We start from the raw sequence: 11,212 nt of genomic DNA, 5'->3' as shown, positions 1-11,212 counted from the left end.
TCGATAAGTATGCAGACAGGCGCATTCGGGACACTTCACCTGCTCTCCGCCGATTAAAAAGCATAACTTGAGTCAGCGTTACTTTTGCAAGTTCCTTCCAATTTGTGGATGAACGATGTTCTTTTAAATCTTTGAGATGTTGCTGGTGTTTTTCTTCTAGATAGCAATGTAGCCTTTGGATATCTTGTGTAAGAGGTAAAAGTTGCGGTGCATTCCATTTGGCCCTGTTAAGCTGGGTTAATGCCTGGCCTGCAATTTCAAACCTCCAACTCTCTAAATACAACTGTGCGAACTCCTCAGCATTTTTAATGGTTTCTTTATCTTTCTTTTTTATAGTCCTTCGGACTTGATAAACATAGCCAACGAATGCAGGCTGTGTCCTACCTTGCGTGCAAGAGAGGGACATTGGTATATGCCAGTTTCCTCACTGAATCCAGATAGGTTCTTTGCAGCTCTGACAACCTGGGAGTACTGTTCAGGTTTGATGAGTTCTAGAATGGTCTTCACATGTGTGATGTTTTTAGCTTCCAATAAAAGCCTGCCAAGTTCTCTCAGTTTTTGGCGTATATACTGGTGTTGACTGACTATCTTCTCATTCTTTTTGAACAACCTGAACCCATAATTGAGGATACAGTTGTCTCCTTTAATTGCAACTGCAATCTTGTCCTGAATCATTACACTCAAGAACTTCCAATACGCGTCTGTATATTCCGATGGAGAACGTTCAGCGAAAGCACACAATGCCTGAACTCTCTTTTTACCTGGTTTAGAACTTTCGGGTTTGAAGCTGCAGACCTTGAAATGCCGCCACATCGCTCTTCTTGAGAACAACCCATAGCAGTGAATGCAATGTGCAAATTTATGTCCCTCTGATTTTTTTCCCGGTTGTTTACATGGGATTAGTTTTCCCTTTTGTGTTTCCAAAACATGACTGTTGTGCTCGAAGTTTCCCTTATTTCGTATGTAGTCCAATTGTAGTTTTCTTTCCTTTGAGTTTTTTGGAAAACTGAATGCTTTCGCGACATCCAATTCATCTTGGTGTTTACGCCACAAGTGTCTTGACATTTTCTGGACAAACTTCCTGCAATAAAAGCAGAAATGTTTCTTGTTATAGCTTCTGGATCCATCATCTTTCTTTAAAGTTGGACTGACAATGATATACTGCTCTTCCAGGGGCACTGAAACATTGTTTTCAGAATATGTTGCGATTTCCTTTTCATTCCCATCAACTCTGCTATTTGGAAATATTTGTGTGGGATCATGACATCTTTCCAAAAGTCTTCTCTGGCTAAAGTCAAATTGGCTATGACTAGAGGATCTACTTCCACTCTCCCTGGGCTTAGACTTGCTCTGTCTGGAGGACTTGCTTCCACTCTCTCTGGAGGATCTACTTCCACTCTCTCTGGAGGATCTACTTCCACTCTCCCTGGGCTTAGACTTGCTCTGTCTGGAGGACTCGCTTCCACTCTCTCGGGAGGATCTACTTCCACTCTCCCTGGAGGATCTACTTCCACTCTCCCTGGACTTAGACTTGCTCTGTCTGGAGGACTCGCTTCCACTCTCTCGGGAGGATCTACTTCCACTCTCCCTGGAGGATCTACTTCCACTCTCCCTGAGCTTAGACTTGCTCTGACTGGATGATGCACCTTTGTTCTTTTTTTCCTTTTCCAGGGTTAATTCCATACTGCTATCACTTTCTGTGCTTTCATCCTTGGGATTTGGAATATACTCCTCTTCGCTACCTAAGTTTGAGTCATCCGATTCCATGAGATTCATCTGAATCTTTAAAAACAAACACACATCTGTTAATAACTATTTTTGCAACATTAAATATTAAATATAAAAAACCTGAGTATACTGATTGAACAGGCTCAGGATACTAAATGAAGAAAAATCTGTATGGACCAAGTAAATTTACAAATTAGAAGAATCCCCATCAGACTCACTAGCAAGAGCAACAGACATTTTCACAATCATGAAAACACAAAAGAACCCCCCCCCCCCCCCCCCCCAAAAAAAAAGACTTACGGGACGGCAAGACCTTCTTCTCAGCTTCTGTGAATCCCTTTCAGGCTTAAAAAAAGGAGTCTCCTCTGCGCTGTCACTACTTGAATCATAGAGACTGTGGGTAAAATCTTGTACTCTATCCATCTGCAAAAAGGGAGACATGGAGATATTTTGCTGTATGATTGCTGTATTTTTAATTGATAGGGAGTCCATTCAGAGGTTGTCAGGTGAGCTAGACACCTATGATAATTATTGACCAATATTACCCCTCCATCCACCTGCTGAGGCCCATGTCCAAACTGCCTTCCAGGTGGAGTAAATGTTGACAAAATTATTTAAAAAAAGAGTAATGCTTCAGTTTTCATGCATTTGATTGTTAAATTTAATGACTTCACAGCAAATGATTAATCATAATGATAGAGTGTCATTCCTGTAGACATGGAACTACTCAAGAGAGAGGGAGAGATTAGTCAATAATTTTCCGAAGTGTCTTCCTCACCTCACAATTGTCTCCCTATCAATTAAAAATCAGCAATCAGTCAGAAAAGAAGTTGAGCTTCTCTAATAAATGTTTACTGATTGATTGTTGGTGATCTCTATTTAATTGATAATTAATGCACCAGGCGAGGAGGAGGACTCGACCGGATTTTGGCAACAGAGACTGTTGTAGATTTAAAAATCATGGTTTCCCCTTTATGGTTGAATCACGGAAGCTACACCAGTTACCTTTGCCAAGAAATATGAATTTATTATGTATCATGTGTCAGACAGAGAGAAACAAGCATAAGAACAAGGCTACATGAGAGGTCTTCATCCCAGATTTCTCTGTTCTCCATTTCTTTATCTTCCCATCCCATCATGTTAGATGTAAATGGTTTCTCTGCCATTAAGGTTCTCATGCCTCTAAGTTTCTCCCCATTCTTTGTTTCTCCTGTGCCTCTACCCTCATAGCTTTGTTTCTCATCCATATGGCTTTGTTTCTCATAGCTTTGTTTCTCTGAGGTGGTACAGTAAGGTTGAGCTTATATACATTACAGAGCAGCTTCCTTTTAAGGTAACAAACATGTAGCTTAAGCTTTAAAAATAAAACGTATATGTCATACGAACACATGGCGCAATTCACTTCCATATTAAGAAACTATCTCTGTTGTTTACATCTGCATCAGTTGAACACATGTTACAATGTACACACCCTGTACAAAATATAGCTCATCCACCTGTCTCATGTGACATGATCTTCACATGGTTCATGCTATCTATAGTCTCCTCATGCACTGAACACATGCATAACTCTGGCTTGACAAAATACATTATGAAATAATGAATAAAAGAAAATAATACAAATACATAACATTAAACAGTAAATTTTAGTCTTCACTGTTATCACATAAACAAGTTAATTATATTGTTAAAATGTGTTTTGGGGCTTACCAGAATGCTTTTTGTGCGTCTCAGTGGTGGAACAAGTTCATCATCCGATTGATTGTTGGAATGGTTGCTTGGAGAAGCCTCATCACAAGTTTCTTTCACAACAGTTTCATCTGAATCGTACAAAAGATCTGAAACATCTGGGCCAATATCATTCTGCCCTATAATAACATCCAGGTGTGGGGTGGGAGGTTCGTTTTCCATACCATCCTCATCAGTTTCATCACTATCTGGATAATCAACCAGTGAAAATCCTTGGACAGTAAATACCTAAAAATAAACCAAAATTCATTAAGTATGGAATTAGAAAGGTTGGCCAAAGAAACATGGCATGGTCTGACTAAAAATCTAAATCCAGAAATGTGAACATCAGCCCTTTTAGACAGTGTACAATTATAAATGTTAAAATCAGAGTACAGCTATACTATAGTATTACAATACTATCATATAGTTGCCTGAGGAAGACCATTTGGATCGAAACATTTGTTTTTTAGTCAATAAAAAAGGCAACTGTGAGCTTTAACCCAGTATGCAGATGTTCTTATTTTTTCTCCCCAGATGTTATCATAATGCATTAAAAGGTGCCCCACAAGAATGGGACTGGAAAGATGCCAGTGTGTTACATTACCTGGCCTTTACAACCCAATAAGGTCACCTGACTACTTTAAAGCCCCATGAGCATTAGTCCATGGTCCAATTGACCATTACAGGAGTTTTCAGTGCATCAAATCAAAATATTTAAAATAAAAATTCAAATCAAAAAGATGCTTTAAAACATCTAACAGCTCAGACACAGTATACAATTACAAATGTTAAAATCACAGTTGAGGTCATGTCAGGTGTTGCCATAGTGCATTAAAAACAATTACAGTGAGAACTGGACGGAAGGGCCCCACATGGGTCAGACTAGAGACATATGAGTGTGTAAAGGAGAGACTAGAGAAACTAAATGTATTTGGAAGATGGAAGGACCCCATAAGAACATGACTGGAAACATGCCGGTGTGTGTGACATTACCTGGCCTTTAACACCCAATATAAAGCCACATAAGCATTGGTCCACTTTAGTAAAAGAACACCACCACATACATGTCAGCATAGATGAATGTGTTTGAATGTAGTTTTACCTGTGAGCAGGTCTGATCTGGGTTTGGTCCATCACTAAGCGTCTGAGGAACAGGGCTGGTCTCATTCTCTACTGCTGCGGCTGGAGTCTGAAGACCTTTCACCTGAAATAGACAGACAAGAAGAGACTCAGAACTGTATGAAGAGACATTCACAGGCTAATAAGGTCATCTAATGGTGACACAGCATTGAACTTCAACTGAGAGCATGGACTAAAAAGCAGCTCACGTCTATTTCAGGAGTTTGCAGTGGATCAAATCAAAATATTGCTTTAAAACATCTAACAGCTCAGACACAGTATACAATTACAAATGTTAAAATCATAGTTGAGGTCATGTCAGGTGTTGCCATAGTGCATTAAAAACAATTACAGTGAGAACTGGACGGAAGGGCCCCACATGGGTCAGACTAGAGACATATGAGTGTGTAAAGGAGAGACTAGAGAAACTAAATGTATTTGGAAGATGGAAGGACCCCATAAGAACATGACTGGAAACATGCCGGTGTGTGTGACATTATCTGGCCTTTAACACCCAATATAAAGCCACATAAGCATTGGTCCACTTTAGTAAAAGAACACCACCACATACATGTCAGCATAGATGAATGTGTTTGAATGTACTTTTACCTGTGAGCAGGTCTGATCTGGGTTTGGTCCATCACTAAGCGTCTGAGGAACAGGGCTGGTCTCATTCTCTACTGCTGCGGCTGGAGCTTGGGTTTTTTTCAACTGGATTGCAGATAAAGAAGAACTCATTTTAACACACATCACAGATCAAAGATTAAATGCATTTCCATAGACAGTCAAGAGTAATATTGGAAACATGGTTAATATTGGAGAAATACAAAATTTGCTTTTGCAACAAAAAAATTTAAAAAAGAAATCTCTATACTTAATCTAACCAACTCACCTTACTGCGCCAAGGCCATTTTGAATCACCATAGTTGTAATCAATTTCATCTCCTATTTCTATTTTCTTCAGAGAAAAAAGGCACAAATGTGGTTTGTTGTCAACTATGATTTTTTTCATAACGCAATTTGGATTTTTGTGGTTGTCATTGGCCAATCGCCCCAGAGATGAGTCTTCTTCAGATGCATCCAGGCTGAAAAGTATCAGAAAAATGGTAATAGTTTTACATCTTTTAAAAAGTTTTATTGAAAGTTATTTTCAAAAGAATTTAAGAGTATTTGTGCTTAATTCATTCATCAAGTATTAAACCCTTGATTCAGGGTTAACTCGTAATTTCTCTAAATCAATACAAAACATCCATCTTTCAATGTTTACCATAAGTGATGATTCTGCCACTGAAAGTCGAAGAGAAATGTGCTTTCAATCTCTGAGTATTTTCTTGACTTGCATTCCTCCTGTGTGAGGAGTTTACCCCTGTACTCCAACACGAAGTCCCCGGGTTCAATGGGGTGTGTGGCAAACACTCCTCTTCCTACAATAATATATAATAATTAAACAAACATTACATTGTAGCCGCAGCTCCGCCCACAACGCAGAGGCGAATTGCTAATGAGCTACTGCCGCTCTGCAGAAGCAAAGTCCTGGAAAAGAGCACATGTTTTTTGATTTGGGCTAAAAACTGCATAATCATAATTTAAAGACCACTGAGAACGCTTTAAAATAGCTCAAAAGATGATCGGAGTGGGACTTTAAGTTGCAGTGAATGAAAGGTGCATTGAAATTCGGATTCTCAAGTGCAATAACTTTATTAATTACAAATTTGTAATAATTGGGGTTTGACACCCAGAGACTGTAAGGAAAAAAACTGTATGCTGAAGCAGAAACAGAGAAGAAGAAAGTGCTACTTCATGGTTCCTGCATCATTTTAAAAATCAAACCAAATGCTTTTTAAAAACCTTATGAGCTCAGTAAATGAAAAATAAGACCCAACAGGCCAAGGGAAACAACAAGAAAAGAACTGAAATTCATACATGTGAATGATGACATCTACTTTTAATGTTTTATAATGCAGATGTTTTATCCCTATTAATGTTTTATCCCTATTATATATAACCTGAAAACACACAAAAACTGTACCCTGCCATTACATCAACAATAATACTTTTTTGATTTTGAAATGCACAAGTTGTGTCAAGGAATCTTCTGCAACTTACCTTTGTAACGGTCAATGAATCTCGGCATAAACCCATCCTTGTCAGTGCAAGACAGAATGTATGTCTTTGCATCGTCTATAGGCTTTTTTCTCCTCCTCCTTGTGGACATAATGGCTCTGTGAAAATAATTGTAATTCGTACTTAGTCAAGGCAAATCTCACAAAAAGCTTTTTGAAAAATAGCAAGTCACAAAAAAAATCTATTATGTAAAGTAAAATAAATACATAAACAGACATTCATACAAACACATAGATGCTGCAACAGCTGTGTACTGAGCTTTGCTATTGCAGGATGCACATTGTTTAACATCAAACACGGGCTAATGAAATATGCAAATTCTGAAATGTGCACACCGAAAGCTGACCGAGCCTGTTGAAGCCGAGAAGTTAACTTGTTAGATGATAACCATGTTGTGCTGCACAGACACTCAGTAATCAATTTAAACTAGGGCTGTCAAACTTAACTTCTGGTACAGCAGCATGGCGGCGTTGCCACATGACCATTGACTGATATATGCAGCATCACATCCTTCCTCATACATACGCTCATGGATGGTTATGGGGGGGTCCAGGGTAGGCTGGTACCACCCAGACAAAAAGCTTGGTGAAAACTTCCCTTAGAAGTATTGAGTCTAAACAAGCAAAGGTTTCAAATCTTGCTACATTTGTTGATCAGTCACAGTGATGCTCTGAAATTTAAGAATGTGTTTTTATTTGTTAAAAATGTGTTTGTTTTTAATATATATATATATATATATATATATATATATATATATATATATATATATATATATATATATATATATATATATATATAGTACCAGTCAATGGTTTGGAAACTTTACTATTTTTAATGTTTTTGAAAGAAGTCTCTTATGCTCATCAAGCCTGCAGTTTAAAAAAAAAACAGTAATATTATGAAATATTATTACAATTTAAAATAATGGTTCTCTTTTTTAATATACTTTAAAATGTAATTTATTTTTGTGATGCAAAGCTGAATTTTCATCAGCAAGTACTCCAGTCTTTGGTGTCTTATGATCCTTCAGAAATCATTCTAATATGCTGATTTATGATCAATGTTGGAAACAGTTGTGCTGCTTAATATATTTTTTATAACCTGAGATACTTTTTTCAGGATTATTTGATGAATAAAAAGTTAAAAAGAACTGTATTTATTTAGAAAAGAAATCTTTTGTAACAATATACACTACCGTTCAAAAGTTTGGGAACAATAACTATTTTTTTTTAAATAAATTAGTACTTTAATTCAACAAGGATGCGCTAAATTGATAAAAGGTGAAGGTAACAATTTATATTGTTAGAAATGTTTTTATTTTGAATAAATGCTGTTTTTATGAATAAATGCTGTTAACGTTTTACTCATCAATGAATCCTGAAAAAAGTATTCCAAAAAATATATTAAACAGCACAACTGTTTCCATCATTGATAATAACTGAGTATCAAATCATCATATTAGAATGATTTCTGAAGGATCATAAGACACCAAAGACTGGAGTACTTGCTGATGAAAATTCAGCTTTGCATCACAAAAATAAATTACATTTTAAAATATATTAAAAAAGAGAACCATTATTTTAAATAATATTACATAATATTACTTTTAATATTAATTAGTAATATTTCATAATATTACTTCTTTTTTTTACTGCAGGCTTGATGGCATAAGAGACTTCTTTCAAAAACATTAAAATTAGTAGGCTAATGTTTCCAAACTTTTGACTGGTACTGTATATATAAAATGAAGTTGAGATAAGATGCTAAAATGGCAAGCATCACTTCACATTGTCACGGACATGGACAACTGAGAGCAGGAAAGATTTTTCAATAAATACTTTGCATTTTGCGAATTTTATTGAAAAAAATATGTGACCAAAACATCCACAACTGAATTGCTACAGCTATATTGCTGTAATTGCAAAGTAAATTTGGAAAAACTTGAAGGTGGTCTTTTCTATTATTTTCTCTCACCTGTCCTGCTCTAACAAACCAGCTGCGGGTAGGATGAGTGACTCCAAAACGGCACCGTAGCTTCAGGCCTGCGTTAGCTTCTGGCTAACCTCCATCAGCGAGTCCTGCCCTGTCTTGCTCACAATTCACAACCAATTCCACCTTTAACGACACGACTTCACTGCACCCCGTCTCTGCCCCGCTGTCATGTCCGTGGTGACGTTATTAGGTTATGCCAACTGCTAAAAGTAATATTATGTCCCTAACGTTAGCTACATGGCAGCTAAACGAGGTAGCAAACATCACGATATAACGCCAAAATATGAACTCACCATAAAAACCTCACAATTCACAACCAATTCCACCTTTAACGACACGACTTCACTGCACCCCGTCTCTGCCCCGCTGTCATGTCCGTGGTGACGTTATTAGGTTATGCCAACTGCTAAAAGTAATATTATGTCCCTAACGTTAGCTACATGGCAGCTAAACGAGGTAGCAAACATCACGATATAACGCCAAAATATGAACTCACCATAAAAACCTCACAATTCACAACCAACTCCACTTTTAACGACACGACTTCACTGCACCCCGTCTCTGCCCCGCTGTCATGTCCGTGGTGACATGTTATTAGGTTATGCCAACTGCTAATAGTACAGTTTTTGCCCGTTGCTTGAATACATTTTGCAAAACTTCGCTCATTGTGCCAAAACTCTACACACAAGTAAACATGACACAACACTGGGAAATATACCATTCACATCTGTGTCAAATTGAAACTCTACTATCAAAACCTAAACTCTACTATCAAAACCTAACATTCATTTGTCAAAATGTAACTCTGATGACAAAATGACACATACTTGCATCATATGCATACACTTTCAGAGCAGGTTGAACACACTAGTCTACTTTATATAAAACACTGCAGTCTTTGATTTTCACTGTTTATTCAGAAGGCATATTTTTAGGAGGCACATTTTCAAACAACCCAAACTTGTGCAAAAAAAAAAATTGTCCACATTTGCCCTTTGGCCAATTACATTACGACCCCTTCGTCTTGTTTTGCTCAGGTCGAATTCAGCTTCATCAATGAAAATGAATTCATGAGGCTGTGCAGCTCCATCCATGGCCAAGATTCTCTGTAACAAAAAAAAAACATATTACTGTACTACAGTGCTACACATACAGAACCCTCACCCCATCACACAGGTACCCGTGTAGCTCTCCGAATGGATCCATGTGGTACTGATATGGTACATATTCAGCTGCTACTGGATTTCACCAATACTGTATTGTAAATGTAAAGGACAGTTGCCCTTACCCGTACATATTCAGCTCAAAGTCCTTTGACCCTGACACGGTTCCTCTCAAATGGGAACCTGTAGAGCTGCTTCATGGTGATGTTGTGTTTTCCCAAGATGCGTCTGATGGTGGTGATGCTCACATGGTTTATGTTGTTGAACACTTGCCTGTCTGCAAGTATTTTCTGTAGTAGCTGGTGGAGACGGATGGCATTGTCTGCCCTCACTAGGTCCACAACGGCAAGTTCCCGCTGTTGTGTGAACAGGCGTTGGCGTCCTCCCCCAGAAGGTCTTTTAGTCATTCTAGAGAAATACAACCACAAATTGTCATCGGTTTGCTTCTTTTTCTTACAGTACTTTACTGTATATACTGTATCATCCACTGTACTGAAACATCTCAATATAAGTAATCATGGTATGTTTCACAAAAACTACCACTTTGGCTGCAAAAGGAGCATTAGCACCCTGCAATACCCTGTTGTTTTACATGATGTGGTAATGTGATATACTGTAGTACAGTGCTGTAAATACCATCTGAGTAGAGTAGAAGGCAGAGAGGTGAAGACATAGTTTTCTAGTCAGAATGTTCTTACAGATGCCACTGTGAAGCGGCTTAGATGTGGGTGGACTCTCTGCCCAGCTTCCCTCATAGTCAGGCCATGGTTGATGACATGGTCCACCAAAGTTGCTCTTATATCATCAGAAATAGGGGTGGGTGCATGGCCTCTTTGACCTTGACCTTGTCCTCTTCGTCCTCCACGTCCTCCTCATCCTCCTCATCCTCCTCATCCTCCTCGTCCTTCTCATCCTCCTCATCATCCTCGTCCTCCTCATCCTCCACATCTTCCTCTTCCTCTTGCTCTCCCTCCATCCATGCTTGCAAAGTTCTTGAAATGGCTAAACTGAGGGCTTTTTGTAGCTGGCTGATTGGTGTTCAGTTTTGCAAGTAAGTGTCTTCATGTGTGTATTTGAGTGGTTGCAATTACCCGATGTGTTTTGTATTTTGGATACATGTGTTTTCCAAATGGCACCCTGAGATTTCATTTTTGAACGAAGTGTCTTATGTATGAAATAGAGTGTAGTATGCAGGACCAAGTGTGTTGCATAAAGGAGTAAGTGTGTTGCAGAATTGCAACTAGAGTGCAAAGCAGCGCTTTTGTTTAAGGTATGGGTACATGTGTTTGAGGTATGGTAACAAAAGCTTCAAGTTGTGTTACTTTAGTCTAAGCATGGGTCTATAGTGTTCAAGC

Source organism: Scardinius erythrophthalmus (genome assembly GCF_964197995.2).
Source record: "Scardinius erythrophthalmus genome assembly, chromosome: 1".
Taxonomy (NCBI): Eukaryota; Metazoa; Chordata; class Actinopteri; order Cypriniformes; family Leuciscidae; genus Scardinius; species Scardinius erythrophthalmus.
Note: the sequence above shows the minus strand (reverse complement) of the source record.